General features: G+C 39.9%; 2 protein-coding genes across 2 annotated transcripts in view; one reads left to right on the forward strand and one right to left on the reverse strand.

Moving 5' to 3' along the window:
* Positions 1–16,424, reverse strand: part of LOC105281158 — a 316,155-nt gene that overhangs the window by 148,994 nt on the left and 150,737 nt on the right. The window lies entirely within an intron of this gene.
* Positions 1,773–16,424, forward strand: part of LOC105281153 — a 31,325-nt gene continuing 16,673 nt past the window's right edge. Inside the window, exon 1 of the mRNA XM_011342194.3 lies at positions 1,773–16,159. The gene's annotated coding sequence lies outside the window, so the exon portion shown is untranslated. The remainder of the gene's footprint in view (positions 16,160–16,424) is intronic.

Consider the following 16,424-nt stretch of genomic DNA (forward strand, 5'->3'; position numbering starts at 1 on the left):
TCTTTGGGTAAGATAAAGGGTCGAAAGGGGTGGACCAGTATTCTGCATGATCGCTTCATTAACCTGTATTGTCTCGTAGTTGCACTGTTTAAGCTTACCTTTCTTATCGTGTAAAATAAGAAAGATATCGTGCCAAACCAAGTAACGAAATAAATCGAATATTCGCATATTTCGGATTCACATATTATGCACTTTATCGCACATTGCTGTACGTTTGCGTAATAATATTTTGTCGATAATCACATGAGACTCCAATATTATCAGAAAATATTTATTTCCAATTATAAATAAATCATCTTGGAAATATGACATAAAAGTGTGTTTATATTCTCGTAACGTAATTAAATATCAAAATTATTATATCAAAATCGATACACTAATGTACTGCATCTCATGTATTATTTTGTTTTCATTGCACGTGAAATAAAGTTTTATATCGACCACATATTAAGTTTAGAATATTTACATTCTAAAATATATTATTATATATTATATATTAATATATACATCAGAGTATATTTATTTTCTGTACTAACTGAGATAAATATTTAATGATTTAATATGTTTAACATGTGTTTTATGGTTCAAGCTGTATTCTCTTGTGTCAACTTAATTACAGGCAAGTTATTAACGGTTACAACTAACTCTCTCTCAATAAAAAGAAAAACTAAAAATGAGCAAACGCACAATGCCCTATATCTTTTATCATAATGCATGACACATGCTTCTTCTATATTATATAATATTTATCGGCACCTATATTATCCATATACTTGAAAACATAATTCAGAGTAACTCTTGTTGTATCCCAAGAGACAAAAGAGACAAATTCGATAGAGGGGATGAGAGTGAACAACGAGGGGGTGGATTTCTATCGATGGCGCGGTACGTCACGGCCAAGCGACGAGCTCGCCGTGCACCGGATGATCGGTTCATTTCCGATCGTTGCCCACAATCAACAATACACCCCTGGACATTCTAGATTCCAGATCTGTCGGCATGGTCAGCTCCGTGAACCGTTTATCTGGCCGTGCATAGAGAGGTGAACGCGCGTGCGCGTCTGCTTGTGAACATGCACACACGCTCGTAAGGACACGTGGCTGTGTGCAGGCGAGGATGTGCAAGTGAGGGTCGCCATTGCGGCGTAGAATCTGACTCCACTTCGCTGCAATGGAGCTTGTTATCTCTGTTGTACCGGCACGGCTGATGTACCATTTATTGCCCGTGGAGCAACAACGCTACTCGAACCATTCTGGCCGACTAACGCATTAGAATCATAGACTACTTGAAAGGGAGAAAAGGGTTGAACGGTGCGAGGTGTTATGTCGTTCTGTAACGCGAGGAGTTTTCTGTATTAATATAAAGTTGGAGAGAATGTAAGTGATGGTACGAAACGAGTGATTTCTTGTAAAAGATTAGATTTAATGGACTTGAATGATATATTTCTGTATAAGATTACAGCTATCGGTATATTTAAGTAAAAGGATATTCGTCCTATATTAAAATTAATTCTCGAATATTATTCTTAAATAATTATGCTTGAGTTCACGATGGTGCTTATTTGTTTATATTAAATTGTGATGTTAATATTTAAATATTTATCCGTTTAAATAAGCATTCAGAAATTCTTTTTGCGATGATTTTCAGATTTATTTGAAAATTGAGCTATAGAGAGGAATTTAACATACAATAGTATAACGTATACATATACATATATATATATATATATATATATATATATATAGAATTCGAAAGACACCGATATAAACCCTTTATTCCATTCTCTAGTTTTCCATTTATATAATAAAATTTATATAATAAAATTACAGCGCACAAATGTAAAAAATGTAAAAATTTAGTTATTACTGAGTTATTGCCTTCGCTCTAAATTGTATTATCGCTCAGATAAAGTAAAAATTGATAGTGCGTCAGAGGATTAATCACGATCGTGTTGCATTCATACGAGTGCACTGGCAGAACGTTTAAATGAATTTCGTTCGACCTATCTGTGTATCAGTAGCACGATAACCGTTATCGATATTACGTCAAAACGGTCGAACGAGAGAGTTAAAAATGTAACGTATTCGCGTACAACGTAATAGCACTTGACGGACTGGAGGAGCCACTTGCCGTTTTTCAGAGATAGCTCTAACGGAATAACCAAAATATCTGCCTCATCTCGTTGCATAATAGGCAAGTTCATTGATGTCAATCAAATTTTTCAAGAGATGGCAATATGTCATAAATTCAACCTGTATATTAGCGATTTTTGACACGATTTAACAAAGAGGAAATAACGATAGGTAAATTGTAAAAAGAACGATAAGAAATGTAGCTACTCGACTTTCCATTGAGATGAAACGATTTGACAATTGTAATAAAAAGACATTTGCGGCAATGCTTGCGCATTCGTTTGAGTAAGCTTTAATTAGAGAAATCCTAATTTAAGGTGACAGGTTGAAGCATGTCGAGGTCGGGAGTCTTGTGTGTCTGAGCGCGTTTGACAAATTGACGGTAGACCTTTACCATGGTTCGTTAGCCAAAACTACAGAAGTACCTTCCATTAATGACATGAAATAGCATAAGCAGATAAGTATATTTGTCATAATAAAAAGCAGGATTAAATCTGTCTTCATTTTAAAATATTTATAGTAATATATTTACAATATATTTACAAGTATTTAAAAATCGAGCCAGACATGTAATTTGAGAACGATTCAATTCAAAGTTGGAAATTCAACGGAAATTCTTAGTGCAAATTTTTTGCAAGTATAATTTCAATGGCGTGTGTAGCGGTTTTTTTCATAGTCGACGGTGTGATTGCATTACGTATACATGAACCACACAGCACAAAAAGAATGTATAGAAAACGCTGGAATATTCTTACTTAACATTTTAGACACGTACGGTCTTGTTTTAATTCTATGTCGTATTCAACTAAAAAACTAGATTATGCAGATAATATGGAAGCAAATTAGCAATTTATACTTAAAATCTTATTATTGCTGATTCTTAAGATCATTTTTTACGTAAAATGATTGTAAAACGCACAACGACATTGTATTAAAGTGGAAGTAAAGTAATTTTCAATTTCGTGTATATATTATATATTTTAATAACATTGTCAGTATGCGATAGTAATAAAATATAAAATGTCTTTGAAAAATGACTTTAAACTTTGTTACTAATATTATACTGCTTACGTTGTTAAACCAAATATGAGCACAGAGTTGTAAAGTACTTTCTTCTTACTTGGATAACGCGATCATGGGCGCAATAAAATTTTAAATATGACAGATGTTATAAAATTCTTCTTCATTATTAATTCAATAGAAAAGATATATTATAAAGTTCTTCTTCATTATTGATTTAATAGAAAAGCTGAACTTTCTGCGTTTTGAGAATTAAAGCATCCAGTATCATGCTTTGACACGACATGTTTAAATATTTTAACATTTATTGTCTCTAGCATCTTGTTAACCATCTGATGAAACTTTGGTCTGCAAACAGAAAACCTGGTGGCATTTGAAAACGCATTTTCACGAGGACAATACTTTTCCGACATACAAAAAATGCTTGGCGAGGAACAGTGCGTCATCGTTTTTACCGTATGAGATGTTTGTGCAGATTTAACAGATCACGTTTGCGACATCGATCCTGGCCCTACATCCAACAGGTTCACGAAGTTTTTAAACTGGTTATATATTGACGGATTGTAAACTGCGTTTATTTATGAGTAGCTTTTTTGAACAATGTATTTTTAATAGTAACCGTAAACGAACGGATAAAATTGTTACATGCAAAAGCTGTACTGATTGTCACCTTCCAGTTTTATGACACGACAAAATCCTATCAAATAAAGCACTTACATAGTAAAGAGATATTTTTAAATTAACGGTTAGTAAGACACTATATAAAGAAAATTTATAAAGAGGACACAAATTACATATGTTAAAAGAGAAAATATTTGTTATCCATATTTGTTATCCATTTAAAGTAAATAATAATCGGAAAAAGAGATGGATAGGTAATTTACACATTAATTATCGATATAATAAAATATTCACGAGAAATTCTATACAGAGTTCCGATAAGCTCCACATAAGAGAGTTTCCTTAAAAAGTTCCACCCACCGCGTCGCAAGTTTCCGAGCATGAAAGTCAGCGTGAAATTTTTCAGAAACCCGCCGTATATAAAGCGGAAGAAACAAAAGCAGAACGAACCGTTAAGCCACGAGACGATGGAACGGCGAAAAAGAGGGGAGGAGGGGGATTTGAAGATGAATGGAGAACGCGGGAGGGTGCAAGGAAAAAAGAAAAGCTCTATTAAGGAGGACCCCTTTCGTTCACGGTGTCGCGTCGACCGGGCGATGGTAGGAAAAGTTGCAGAAGAAGAAGAGGAGGAAGAAGAGGGATGGCCGCGAGGGGATGAGCGGGACGGCCGGAATAAGAATGGTACGGGGAATTTTTCGCGTTGAAAGGATTATGGCGAGCCCCATGCCGGGCTCAAAGAAGCGCACGCGATAATCGGCGACATAATTTTCCGCTGCGTCGTGTTCTTTCGTCCACTGCTTTCCCTGCTCGAACGACAAAACGTTTTCCCGACGCGCTTGACGTTCTTGTCGCGCGATCGAGCGTATAAATGTTAAATCACGGAATGACACGGGGACTTGAAACGCTTCGATCGCGCATATCAGACGTCGAATTTCAAGCGATTACTATCGATCTCACATTCACTGCAACAGTAAATGAAACAGTATTCCGGATGTTGGAATACCTGGCATTATTGTCATTATCACTGATGCACCAATTTATTGTACATGTTAGGAAATGTTTAAATGAATGACGTAATTCTTGCAGCAGTTTGAGTGTACGTCGCGCAGCGATAATGACAAAATGCGCGCTCAGAAATAACCACCGCGACAATTCCATCGCATCGCTCTCGCTAAAAATGTGGAATCCGCACTCGGCAGAGAGATCGGCGATATTAAAGATATAGCTATATGCAACCGGAAGGGGGGCATATTCGGCACACAGATATTTCCACGTTGCATAAGACATAAGCTCCGCTCTTTTCCGCGTCCTTCCGCCGCGCTCAGTTCATCGTCCTTCCGTCCCTCCTCTCCCTCTGCTTAGCGCTTGAAAAGCGCAAACCTCATATCGTACGTCGGCAAATATTCATAAGTTAAATATCGCCTCTCCGCGGGAGGTAAGGACTCGTGATATAACATCGACGGTATTACGTTCCTCGTGGCGGCGAACTTCCGTGCGTACGAGCTCGCGCTGTTCCGCGCGCGCGGAAACGGCCGTGTCGCCGTTCTGCCTAAGATGACTTAGGCGAGACAACTTCGGCATTTTATCCACGTCGTCTCGGCGTCTGGCGGATGTCAAGGCTGCCTTCCCGAGTTGGGTGTGAAACACGTTGCGAAATGACGTTATTACGGGCGAGATTCCAAGACGGTGAAAAAGGAAGCGGGAAAAACGATTGGCGAGACGAGCAGAGATTTATCCTCATAAGTCGCTTGAACCATTTGACCCTCGAAAGTTCGCGCTAATTGATATGTATGTAGGTAATGAAGAGAGATATACCTTACATATTTCTCGTGACGTTTAGGAAAGGGAATGTTATCAAATGTAACAATTTTTCATAAAAATCATAATTTAGTAAGTGATTCGTTGTAATTTTATTATTTCGATAATCTTTTAATTGTACAGTTTATTTAGAGGCAGATAGCTTTATTCTTTTGTTTTGAATGTTTTGGATAATCAAAAATATCTTTTTATATGAAATATTTTTTTACATGAGATATTTTAAGAATATTTCTCTCCCCTGTGTATAATTAAAATTTAAACAATTTTAAATCACTAGAACAAAGAAATAATATGTGCATACCTGCAGTAGTATCTTCTTTTAAAACAGATTTATTTGATATTGGAAAATATGGAAACAATTTTCTTTTTATTCTTTTCTTTTAATTCTTCAACCTCAATTCTAAAAATGTCCGATACATGACCAATATTTTTATGAAAAATATCGTGGAAAAATAAAGCTATATGCACAATTTACTCCAGTGGATTGTTGCAAGATTAGTTTGATAATATTGGTACCGTATATCAGTTTCGCATATTCACATTTATTTGTTCAAGTTTCGTAAATTTAGAAGAATTTAAAATCAAGATCAAATTTTTTCGCAAGCTCCTGGAAATTGCGGAACCATTCGCAACACGATGGAAGAGACGAGCTGATGTTCCATCACGAATTGTGACGAAACTTCCAAGAAGTGACAAAATAGACAAAGTTACTTGCACCTCTGAGATGAGATTGTTGTCCCTCGAGATCGGATCGAGCATTTGAAATTTCCGCGAGATCATTCGTTTGTAAAACTTTATATTTCATCTCTTTTATGTAATCCAGAGATTTTTCTATTTTAAAGTATTCCTTATTCTATTATTTTTATGTACATACTTAGATAAATATTAAATAAATATTTTGCGCAATTATGTTGTGTATAGTATAAACATATAAATAGCTTTGCCACAAAATCTATACATTTAAGAAAAAGAATGAGATAAGCCTTGATTAAACTTGAAGAGTATCTTTGAAAACTACAAATAGCTTACATATGTCATATCATTTTGCACAAAATCTAATAAATGTTCTTCGTTACATATAACTGTTCCGAACATTTATTCTGCGGTTATCTTTCTCGTCATATTTCCTATCCTGATCTGCAAATATACTATTCTATGTCAATACGTCGATAGAAGTATTCGACTATGAACGCGTCTATCAACGCAAACAGTAGGCAGTTACAATATTTATCCGCGGCAACTATGCTTTCGTGCTGATATAACTTGACTGGTCCGGACTAATTTCGTCTATCGTAACTACAGCGAATCTACGAGACCGCGAAATATCTGCCGCATATCGCGGCAAACAGTTGCAAAACTTGTACAAAACGCTGGCAAACGGGAGAAGTTGCTCCGCACTTCAGAATGAGATTATTTCTGGAGTTCAGTGTGGACCTCCGGAAGTGCAACGAAGCAATTCTGTACCTGGATTCGGCCTCATGTGAGAGATAGGGAACTATAGTGAGAACGAGTAGAAGATTGTATCGATTATTCGGTTATGATGGGTCGCCCGAGCTAATTTAAAACAATTCGACATTTTTACAATGTATTCTAATATATTATATAATAATTATAAATAGCTCTAAAGCTTGCATGTGCGACTATCAGATCGCGTAACAATTCCGCTAAAAATTTGCTATGTTAGCAAATAGCTGGGCAATTGTTCGCCAACGATCAGATCACTATCGGTTTCGATATCCTGGAACGTCCGGACCGTCATTGCTGTTAGTCCTCGCCTTAGTCCTCATCACTCTGATAGGGGATTGAACAAAGACTTGGAATCGAATGGCGAAATTATCCTGCTTCGTATACCTGCCATTGGAAAGACAATCGACTCATGGCTAGAAGAGCTCTGTTGCAAGTTCTATGCTTATACTCGCAACCTCTGGGCTCTATTGCATCAATCGGATTGAATCCCATTGGAATTCATCTTCAAACGCATATAACTTATCTTTCAAGGAAACGCTAAACGTAAAATATATTTTTATCGCGAAACGTACATGTTATTGGTCTCTCGTTCTAAATTTATATAAAATTGCTTGCTGTCGTGTTTGCTCTTTATGCGTTTTTTATATTATTTTATTTTACCTTTTATGTTTTTCTTTTTTGTCAGTTTATCTGTAGATTCTATTTTTTACTAGTACTTTTCTAGACTTGTTTAACTTTCAATAAAACGCGATAATTGCATTACGAATAATCTGACGCGAAAAATAGCACAAGAATAGAACAGAAGTACAAAGAATATGATAATGAGAGTAAGATAGAAGAACAAGCAAACTTGAATATCTCAGAATTTCAGCAATGGGGTAACTTTTGGCGAAAGTGGAGTCGATTATTTTAATGCATGGGGAAACAATGATACACTTGGGAAGAGTTTAAGGAGCCAGGAGATAAACAAGACAACGAAGGGTAGAAACCCTCGTCCTCGTTTATGATTCCATTACATTGCCGGTCTGTCCCTTTGGTCCTAGAAAGGGTCGATCGAGGATGTTATCTACGATTTTGTGGATCAAAGCAACGGAGTTGCACAGTCAGGGATTTCATAGTGGATATCGTAATGGTGTGTGATTTAACGACTAAGCCCGAAGAAAAGTCCAGTAACAATTGCTAGAACGATACTGGCTGAAATAATGCATACGCGACGACTGAAGAAAATATTACACAGAGTTTACAAAGGAAATATTGCAGAGCTTTAACAGATTGCTTTAATACTGCAGATTTTTACATGTATTCAAGTCATCGTATCGAAAGTGTACGTACATGAGGAAATTAAATTCTACAAAAACTGCAGAACACAAACTTTCGACAATTCACGTACGAATTAAAAAGAAGCAACTCACAAAAGCAGATAATTAATAAAAATCTCGTAAAGCAATTTTCGTCGACGAAATATTGATTTAGCGTTCAAGGAAATATCGCCGAATATAATGTAACAGGAGCGAATCGTGACGAAAGAGGAAGCCTCGAAATGAAGGCACGTGATTAATAAACTCGAGAATGTAATTTCACTAAAAGCTGCGGTAACGAGCTAGCGGAGACGATTACCAAATTTTGTATCAGTCTGAAACCTGCGAAGTCAGCGTTTCCGATTTTCGGTCTAATTAATTCTGGATTACGAATACATTAGCGTTCTGCTCGTACGTTTAATAACCTAATACTTAAAATAAGTCTACGTTCTTATTTATGAAAAATGTATTTGTTTTATTTATTTCAATCATTATTGTAAGTGAATAATAATGCATGCCGTTTGCGAACATGCATAATAACGTGGAAATATTGTTTGTCAATCAAATCCAAAACTATCTATACATAATTCTTATAGAATTAATTAAGTGTAGAAATTAATTGTAGAAATTAATTATGCTCCAGAATAGGTAATAAAAAGCAATTTCTTAAGAAAATTAAGCTTATTAGAGTGAGAGGAAAAAGGAAAAATTTAAAAAGATCAAAGGCATAATGAGAAGATTTGCAGCTACAAAAGAAAAAGAATTATGTAAAAGAAAAGAATTAATACTTAATTGATTGCCCAAGAAAAATGTAATGCAAATGTACTCAATGAAATACCACTCGTTTCTTCCTCTTTAACAATAAGGCTCAAATATAATACATATCGACGTAAAGACTAATCTCTTAATAGCACTTTTCTTCTGAAAAAAGCGAACAAATGATAGATAGCAACATTAAAATAATCGACGTAGTCGAATCAAATCGTCTGTGTTTTTCGCGTGATATGACGAAATAACGACAAACGCGGATTTCTCTATCTAGTCGCTCGTGATTTTCTCAGGGTGCAAAAGATACCTCTCGGCCGGTAGGTATCGCACGGGAGTGCACGGAATTCTTCCCCTGTCACGAAAGTTCCGCTTGCTGTGCAAGCTGCGGAACCGTCGCGTCGTCACTTGTACCGCACACCTTCATACCTCGTGGTTTGAGGAATATCGGTTTTCAATTTGCATTCTCCCAATAGCTGGTCATGCATCATTCCAAAGTTGCGAACCATCGCGAACGTGCGCCATGAAGCAGACCCACCCACTTGGTACTATGGCGCCGGGTCTCCAGTGAAAAAGAACGAGACGATAACGCTTGCAAAAACAAAGTCTCGACCAGCAAGACCAAAAGTACGAAGGCGAATGACGAACTCGATCCAGAAGCGAATTGCGCTTCAGAGAACCGGTCGATAAATATTTGATGGCGTCTGAAAGCAAGTTAATATTGTAGACGTGCTCGCGTACTTTTGGAAAAGCACTCACAGGTATCGTATTCGGTGCTCGATCGATTAGACGCGCGTGCACATATGTGTGATCAACGGGACAATCGTGATTTTGTACGTGTATTTTATTCCCCTTAAGCCGTGAAACGTTTCCGGAAAATTATAGATATCGGGAAACAATAAGAATCTTTTCTTCATTTCTCAAGAGATCTTCTAGTATAAGATATATAATATTGTGAGATATAAATTGTCTAGCATTGTAGTTCTTTATAGCATAAGTTTCTTTCTCTCTTACTGTCTCTCTCTAGTGTTTGACATGTGAACTGGAAGCTTTACGAGCTAACACTAATTTTGAACTCGGTGTCACGAAAAAGTATTTATGAATCGGTCCCCAGAAAGACAAAAGAAGTGCTAGACGCAACACTCGGGGATCAATGGAGTTTAACCACTTTGTTCTGGGTAGAGTTAATAATGAAGCGGGACTGAGGTACCTCTTCCATCCTGGTTCTTGCGATGGCGAAACTTTGGCCTCGGATTCTCGGCGAAAGTTTCGCGCTGTTGCGGGAGTTGTAAGACGTGCACAAAAAGTTTTTATGCTGATAGACCGTGATAATCAAACGTATCATATTAGGTTCAGCTAACCGATATGATGCTTGCAACGTCACTTTTAAGAATTATGCGAGAATTGCAAGAATAATTATATATCGATCGCGCGTTCTTTTAATTATACGATTAACATGATTAGAAGAAGATAATGAAAACTTATATAAAAATACTGAAAGGTAATAAGTATACAAATACAATTCACGTTTTCCTTCTAAACATTCCAATTTATTTGAATATAAAGTTGTCAACTTCTATTTGATTGTTTCTCGAATGTCATTATTGGCGTGTACTGAAAAATTGGCGCGTACTGTAAATTTGACAGTGAAATCGACGCTATATTTGGCGAAAATTTCGTATACGCAAAACTGTGACTGAAAAATCACGGTTTAACTTCAGTGTAAAATCAACGTAGATAGAACTGTTAAACTGTGGTAGATTGTTCGTTGAAGTGCGCTTCAGCGGCCATTTAACGTGATAGTTGGCGAGCGCTCATCGAATCGGTCTTTATTTATCGGCCCAGCGGAAAATCGTTTCGTACCGCGGCACGTCGAAAAGCTTTGGAAGGTGGAAGCACGTTTGAGAGGAAATTAGATCGGGCAATTTCCGTGTCCACCAGCGGCATGGTTGGTGAGGATGGGGTCGAATGTCGAGGCGACAGGATGTCGAGAGAAGGTATAGGTTGCACGACGTGCAGCTAACCATCTCGTATTTATTTGAATGGTTGAATGGTTGTGTGCGAAATTAGACCGTTTGAAAGGATTAAATTAGATTGTGTTTAACTAATGGCGCAGACCGAGAAAAAATTAAATGAGAGGAAAAAGAAAGAGAGAGAAAAAGAGAGAGTATTACTGGAGATTGTATTACTGGTTAGGCGGATATTTGGGTTCCTGGCGGAATATGCTTTAAATTCCCGTCACATGTGGCATCCAGCTTTAGCCGTTTTCCTCTAAACGCGAAAAAGCCCACGCGGAATATCCGTTCTATTTAAAAATGACAGAATTATACGGATCGCATCGACACTCGAATATCAATGAAGATACTGTATCCTTATCGACAAAAATTCCAGCAAAGAACTAAAGCTTACTACAAGGACCAGCGATAAAGAAGACTCGCGATGACATCGCATGTGGAAGTCTTTCCTCCCCATATTATCGTGATCATAATGTCTCGGATGCGATGTAGAACAACTTATTTCCCCTTCGCCCTCATCAGCAGGCCCTCGAAAATCGTCGGGCCGATGATTAAGCGAGCGGCCCAGAAGCGGAGGCTCGTGCGTAAGCTGTGACACCTAACCATGCGCGCATCCCAGACAGGGTAATTAATCTAGAGCCCATCGGGCGCGGCCACCGGCACCACCACCGTCGTCGCGGGCAGGGGTGGCAGAAGTGGCAGCGGTGGTGGTGGTGACAAATTACCTGGACGCGAGCGGCGTCCGCGTCGCGGATGCAGTTGGTACGAGCTGCCCGGCACGCTTGGCAGGTACAGTTGGCGTACCATTGCGGTGTGTACCAGTCGCGATCCTCCAACGGCGAACCCGCGAGCGGAACTTCCGGCCGCGTATCACGCGCGAACAAAACGAGTTGCGCGGATATTCGTTCCCATGAACGTGATTCCGCCGATAGCCAAGCCCGAGTTCCAGGGGGTAAATAAAGGGACGAATAGGTCCAACTACGCGAGATTGGCCGACTATTATTTAGCTGATGCGTTAGCTCAATCAAATTAAAAAAAAAGAAAACGATTTTTTCACAAGCGGTTTCCGCGTGATTTTAAACGTAAGAAGTAAGTCTCTGGGAAAGTTTCCGATGAATGTGAACGACAAATGTAGATAAAAGTGCAGTTTTTTTTTAAACTGCATTTTTTCAAACTGTAATTTTCCTATGGAGATTCACTGCAGCCGTCGATTTGTTTGCTTGTCGGGCCGTATGACAAATGATCACAGAAGCGGTAAAAGTTACAGAGTTGTAAAATCTGCGTGCTATTTCATCTAACTATTTCATGTAACAGAATGGGTTAGTTTTCATATAAAGTTCAAATTTATCCAATGGACATTGAACAATGTATCTTGCACAAAGAACGAAGAAAGATATTGCTTCCGTAAACTTTTATTTATGACGCGTATTCTTGATTAGAATCTAGCCGTATATCGCTATCGATCCGCTGGTTGTCTCTTTCATCTTTCATCCTTCAAAAACATGTCAAACGGAGATTGACAAGCATAAAGACAAATTTGTATACAAACTATTCTCAATATTGAATATAAAATATGGCATAAAGTTCCAAAAATATATTTGAGAAATGCTTGCTAAGAATTTAAACGTTTAGGCTGATTTATTCAAATAGTATTTTTGTAACAATCGAGATCTTATGATTTAATGATTAAATGATTTGTCAAGATAAAATGATAACAATTAACGTTCATCTAACAACTATTTCTAACTTACCAAAAAACAACCGGCGTGTGCTTTATTCGATTATTTTCCATGCATAGATAAGTTATTGTCAAGTGACTCGTAAATTAAATTAATTGCAAGGCGTTATACGAAGAGACAACGATGCTGCATGGAACAAACGGAGCGATATTGGTGGAAATGTTAGCAACCATGTGGCACAGTTTCTGGGTTAACACCGACCGTTTCAAGCAGAGATTATGCAAATTCGTCCCGATATCCGCCCGAAAAGCCCGCCAGCCGGGCACAAACGACACGACCGAGTGCCGAAACGAAGATATCTTTGTATATAGTGGCGATCAGCGGCGGTGCTTCAAGAATAAAATAACACATACATAACCGTCCTTAATCGGAGAGTCTGCTCATAAAATTTTATCGAACTTGAGAAAAACGGATCGAGACCGTGAGGATGAGATTAAAGGCCCGCCAGGAGGTCTCTTCGATCCGATTGAATCCCCGGAAGGATATCGGGATACCGTGAAAGAACTAGAAGACTTGCGTTTCCTACGAAAAGATGGGTATGATACTTGTAACATCTTTTGTTCGTGTTCGATATAACCGAAAGTTTTCACCGCCGCGGAAAAAGCTATTGCAACTTGAAGCGATCCGAAAAACGTTCGAAACTCGGTGCCTGCGCTCTCATCACGAGGAAAAGCATCTGGCGGAAAATCGCTGCGGGCTATTAAGGCTCGAAAGTGATTAATTTGCAGAATCAATTGAAAAGAAAACAGAAAGGAAGACGAGGGGAAAAATAAATCGCGCAGAAAATTCTCCGTCCGGGATACCGTGCGGGGGTTGCGTTGGCGCGCGCGCGCGTGCGACCATGGCGCGTCATCGGTATCTTTTAACGATGGCACTAAAAGCTCCAACAGATCGTTAGAACAAGTATCGGGTGCAGCACGTTCGCGGCTGGCGTAAGCTTTACCGGTCGTTGCGTCGGCATTTCACCGCATTAAACGCGCCAGCTCTCGCGACTAACGATAACCTTTCAACGATGACTGCGTTCCGGCCGAGTGCTTCCGGTTCGTATAAGCGCGCGATACATCTACGTAACACACGCTCGCACAGCTGGCGAACGCTCCAGTGCGCAACGTATGACACCGCACCCTCCGTCAGACTCGATTTATCACTCGCTTGTACTACCATCGGTCCTGCTGTTGCTACGACTAGACTAGTTATTCGTAATTACTCGCGTGATGGGGAAGCTCGTTTCTCAAAGTAGATGAATAGACTGACGGATGGAGAAGTTATATCTTTCCCACGAGACACGACGCTACGTGCTGACGTTACGCGAATTCTTTATGTACAAACGGCGTTTCCGCTCACGCGAGGAGCAACGAGCAAAGAGCGGACGTCATGAGCACTCCGCGAGCTAATTTATCTCCGGAACCAACGCGGAACCTGAAGATCTGAAAAATTTATTAATATTGTAATATATCGATGCATTGATGTACACGACATTCTCCATTAAAGATGAGTGTAAGGAAAAAAAGGAAATAATGCAGAGAAATATAATAAATATTGTACAACTGCGCGAGAAATCTTAAAGCAAAAAGTTTTCATGTGATTTGTACAAAGGTGATAATGGAAACGCGAAAAACATGCATGAGACTCTAAACTCCAATAACGATGAAATAGGGTGAAAAATATAAACGGGCGTAACGTTAGAATTGTAAAATAAACACGTCACGTTCCAGTCATATTTTCCTTGAGCCCTTGAGCCCATTTCGAAATTCAGAATTACAGCGTCCTCGAAATAAACGGTTCATGTTATCGCAGCCTGTGTGCACTCGAAACATATCAAGCTAAAAATGAAATTATAAAAATTTCGTGAAATACACTACAACGGTCAACTGAGATATCGCGACGAAAATTGGGAGGAATATAATCGGACTTTCGGCCAACGATATGGCGCTCATCAGGAACAACTTGCAAATGAGTATCGCGATGACGAGGCCGAGGGTAATCGCCCGTTAAATGATCGCGCTCGCCACGCGCGAAAGGACCGTGATAGCGCGTGTGATAAAGCACGCTCGCTCGAGGGTTGCAGCCCCATCGATCTTCTCTCCTAAACTGCTTTTTATTTCTTGCCGATCCTGTCATTCCTGGATGTACGACACAATTTGTCGATCGATACCCTGACAAATGGGAGACAAACTCTAGTCACGCTGAGACAGGGTATTGGACTACCTTACTGATAACAACTAAAACTTTCCTGTTAAAGCATCTACGACACGCTACACGATACTCGGAAGCGGTGTACGTTATTAGTGTCGCGCACAGCATGCGTATGGAGAACAGTCATCCCTCTTTCTTCCCCTCCTTCCTCTCTCTCTCTCTCTTTCTCTCTCTCTCTCTCTCTCTCTCTCTCTCTTCCCCTTTCCCATCTCATTTCGGCCAACTCCCTATCACGTCACGCAGCATCGCTGCGCCACGGTCCTCTCCCCGGCTCCCTATCGATGGTACAATATGTACGGTACATTGTAATCTATGGGCAGGCTAGCGCCTAGGTCGCCGCCGGCAATGATGATATCAAATGCAGTGATTGACGCTCCGTTCGCCGTAGCCGCAATCCCATACCCCGTGGCCAGGCAAGCGCGCGACCATCATCGCCATCCCCATCGCGCCGCCATCACCGTACGCCTGCAGTCGCATCGTGCGCGCAACGACGTGGAGAGGCTGGATTATCCCGGCGCGTGTGCGCGCGCGATTAAATCCGAACGACCCGCTGAACCTTCGTTCGCGCGAGCGTGAAACGAATCTACGTCCAGAACGCGAGTTTCACGCTGGCCCGGTGACACGAGTGCGTTAAGTGGAGTATCGATTCTACTCCGTTCGATGCCCGGTCAAAAACTGATCACCGCCATCACCGGCTATATTCGTCCTATTCGCTGTTTGCTAACGCGTTCCTGATTCTGGGTCAACCGCAATCGATCACGAGGGCTTCACGTTACCGCCGTTAAAAGGCGAGGCTCATGATTCTGTATCTCGGTATAAATGACCAATGTGCGTGGTCATCTGCTCGAACACGTTCACAACGCGGGACAACAACGGACGTTTCCCTCGAATCTTCTTTGAAGAATCGCTCTTTGCTGTTCAGTGATAAGAGATGCACGGGTTCGTCGATTCGACCGAAGCAAATATCTTCTCGCATTTTTACGTTCGAGAGTGCGCTGCAGCACTCTCGAAAGGTTCCTGTGAATTCCCTCCGATCACGCAAAGAGAAGGAAGACAAAAATCGGGAAATGGCCATCTCTCTTTTCGAGGTAGTCAAGGTTAAATAAAAATCGACGAGATTTGCACAAAAGCTAGCTGGACTGTGCCGCTTCCGACGTCCCGCGAATTTATATCGCTTGCGCGAGAATTTACAGGCGCACGACTACCCCAGCAGGGTGCATATTTTTTTCTCGCATGCTCTCCTCCATCCCCCGGCCCAATCGGACCATTGTCCGCGCGCGATAGCGCCGAGAACATATCGGCGCATCGATCTCTCGTTCGTCCGTTTATTATGCGATAAAAGCATGGGACAGC

The sequence above is a fragment of the Ooceraea biroi genome, chromosome 5 (genome assembly GCF_003672135.1).
Source record: "Ooceraea biroi isolate clonal line C1 chromosome 5, Obir_v5.4, whole genome shotgun sequence".
Taxonomy (NCBI): domain Eukaryota; kingdom Metazoa; phylum Arthropoda; class Insecta; order Hymenoptera; family Formicidae; genus Ooceraea; species Ooceraea biroi.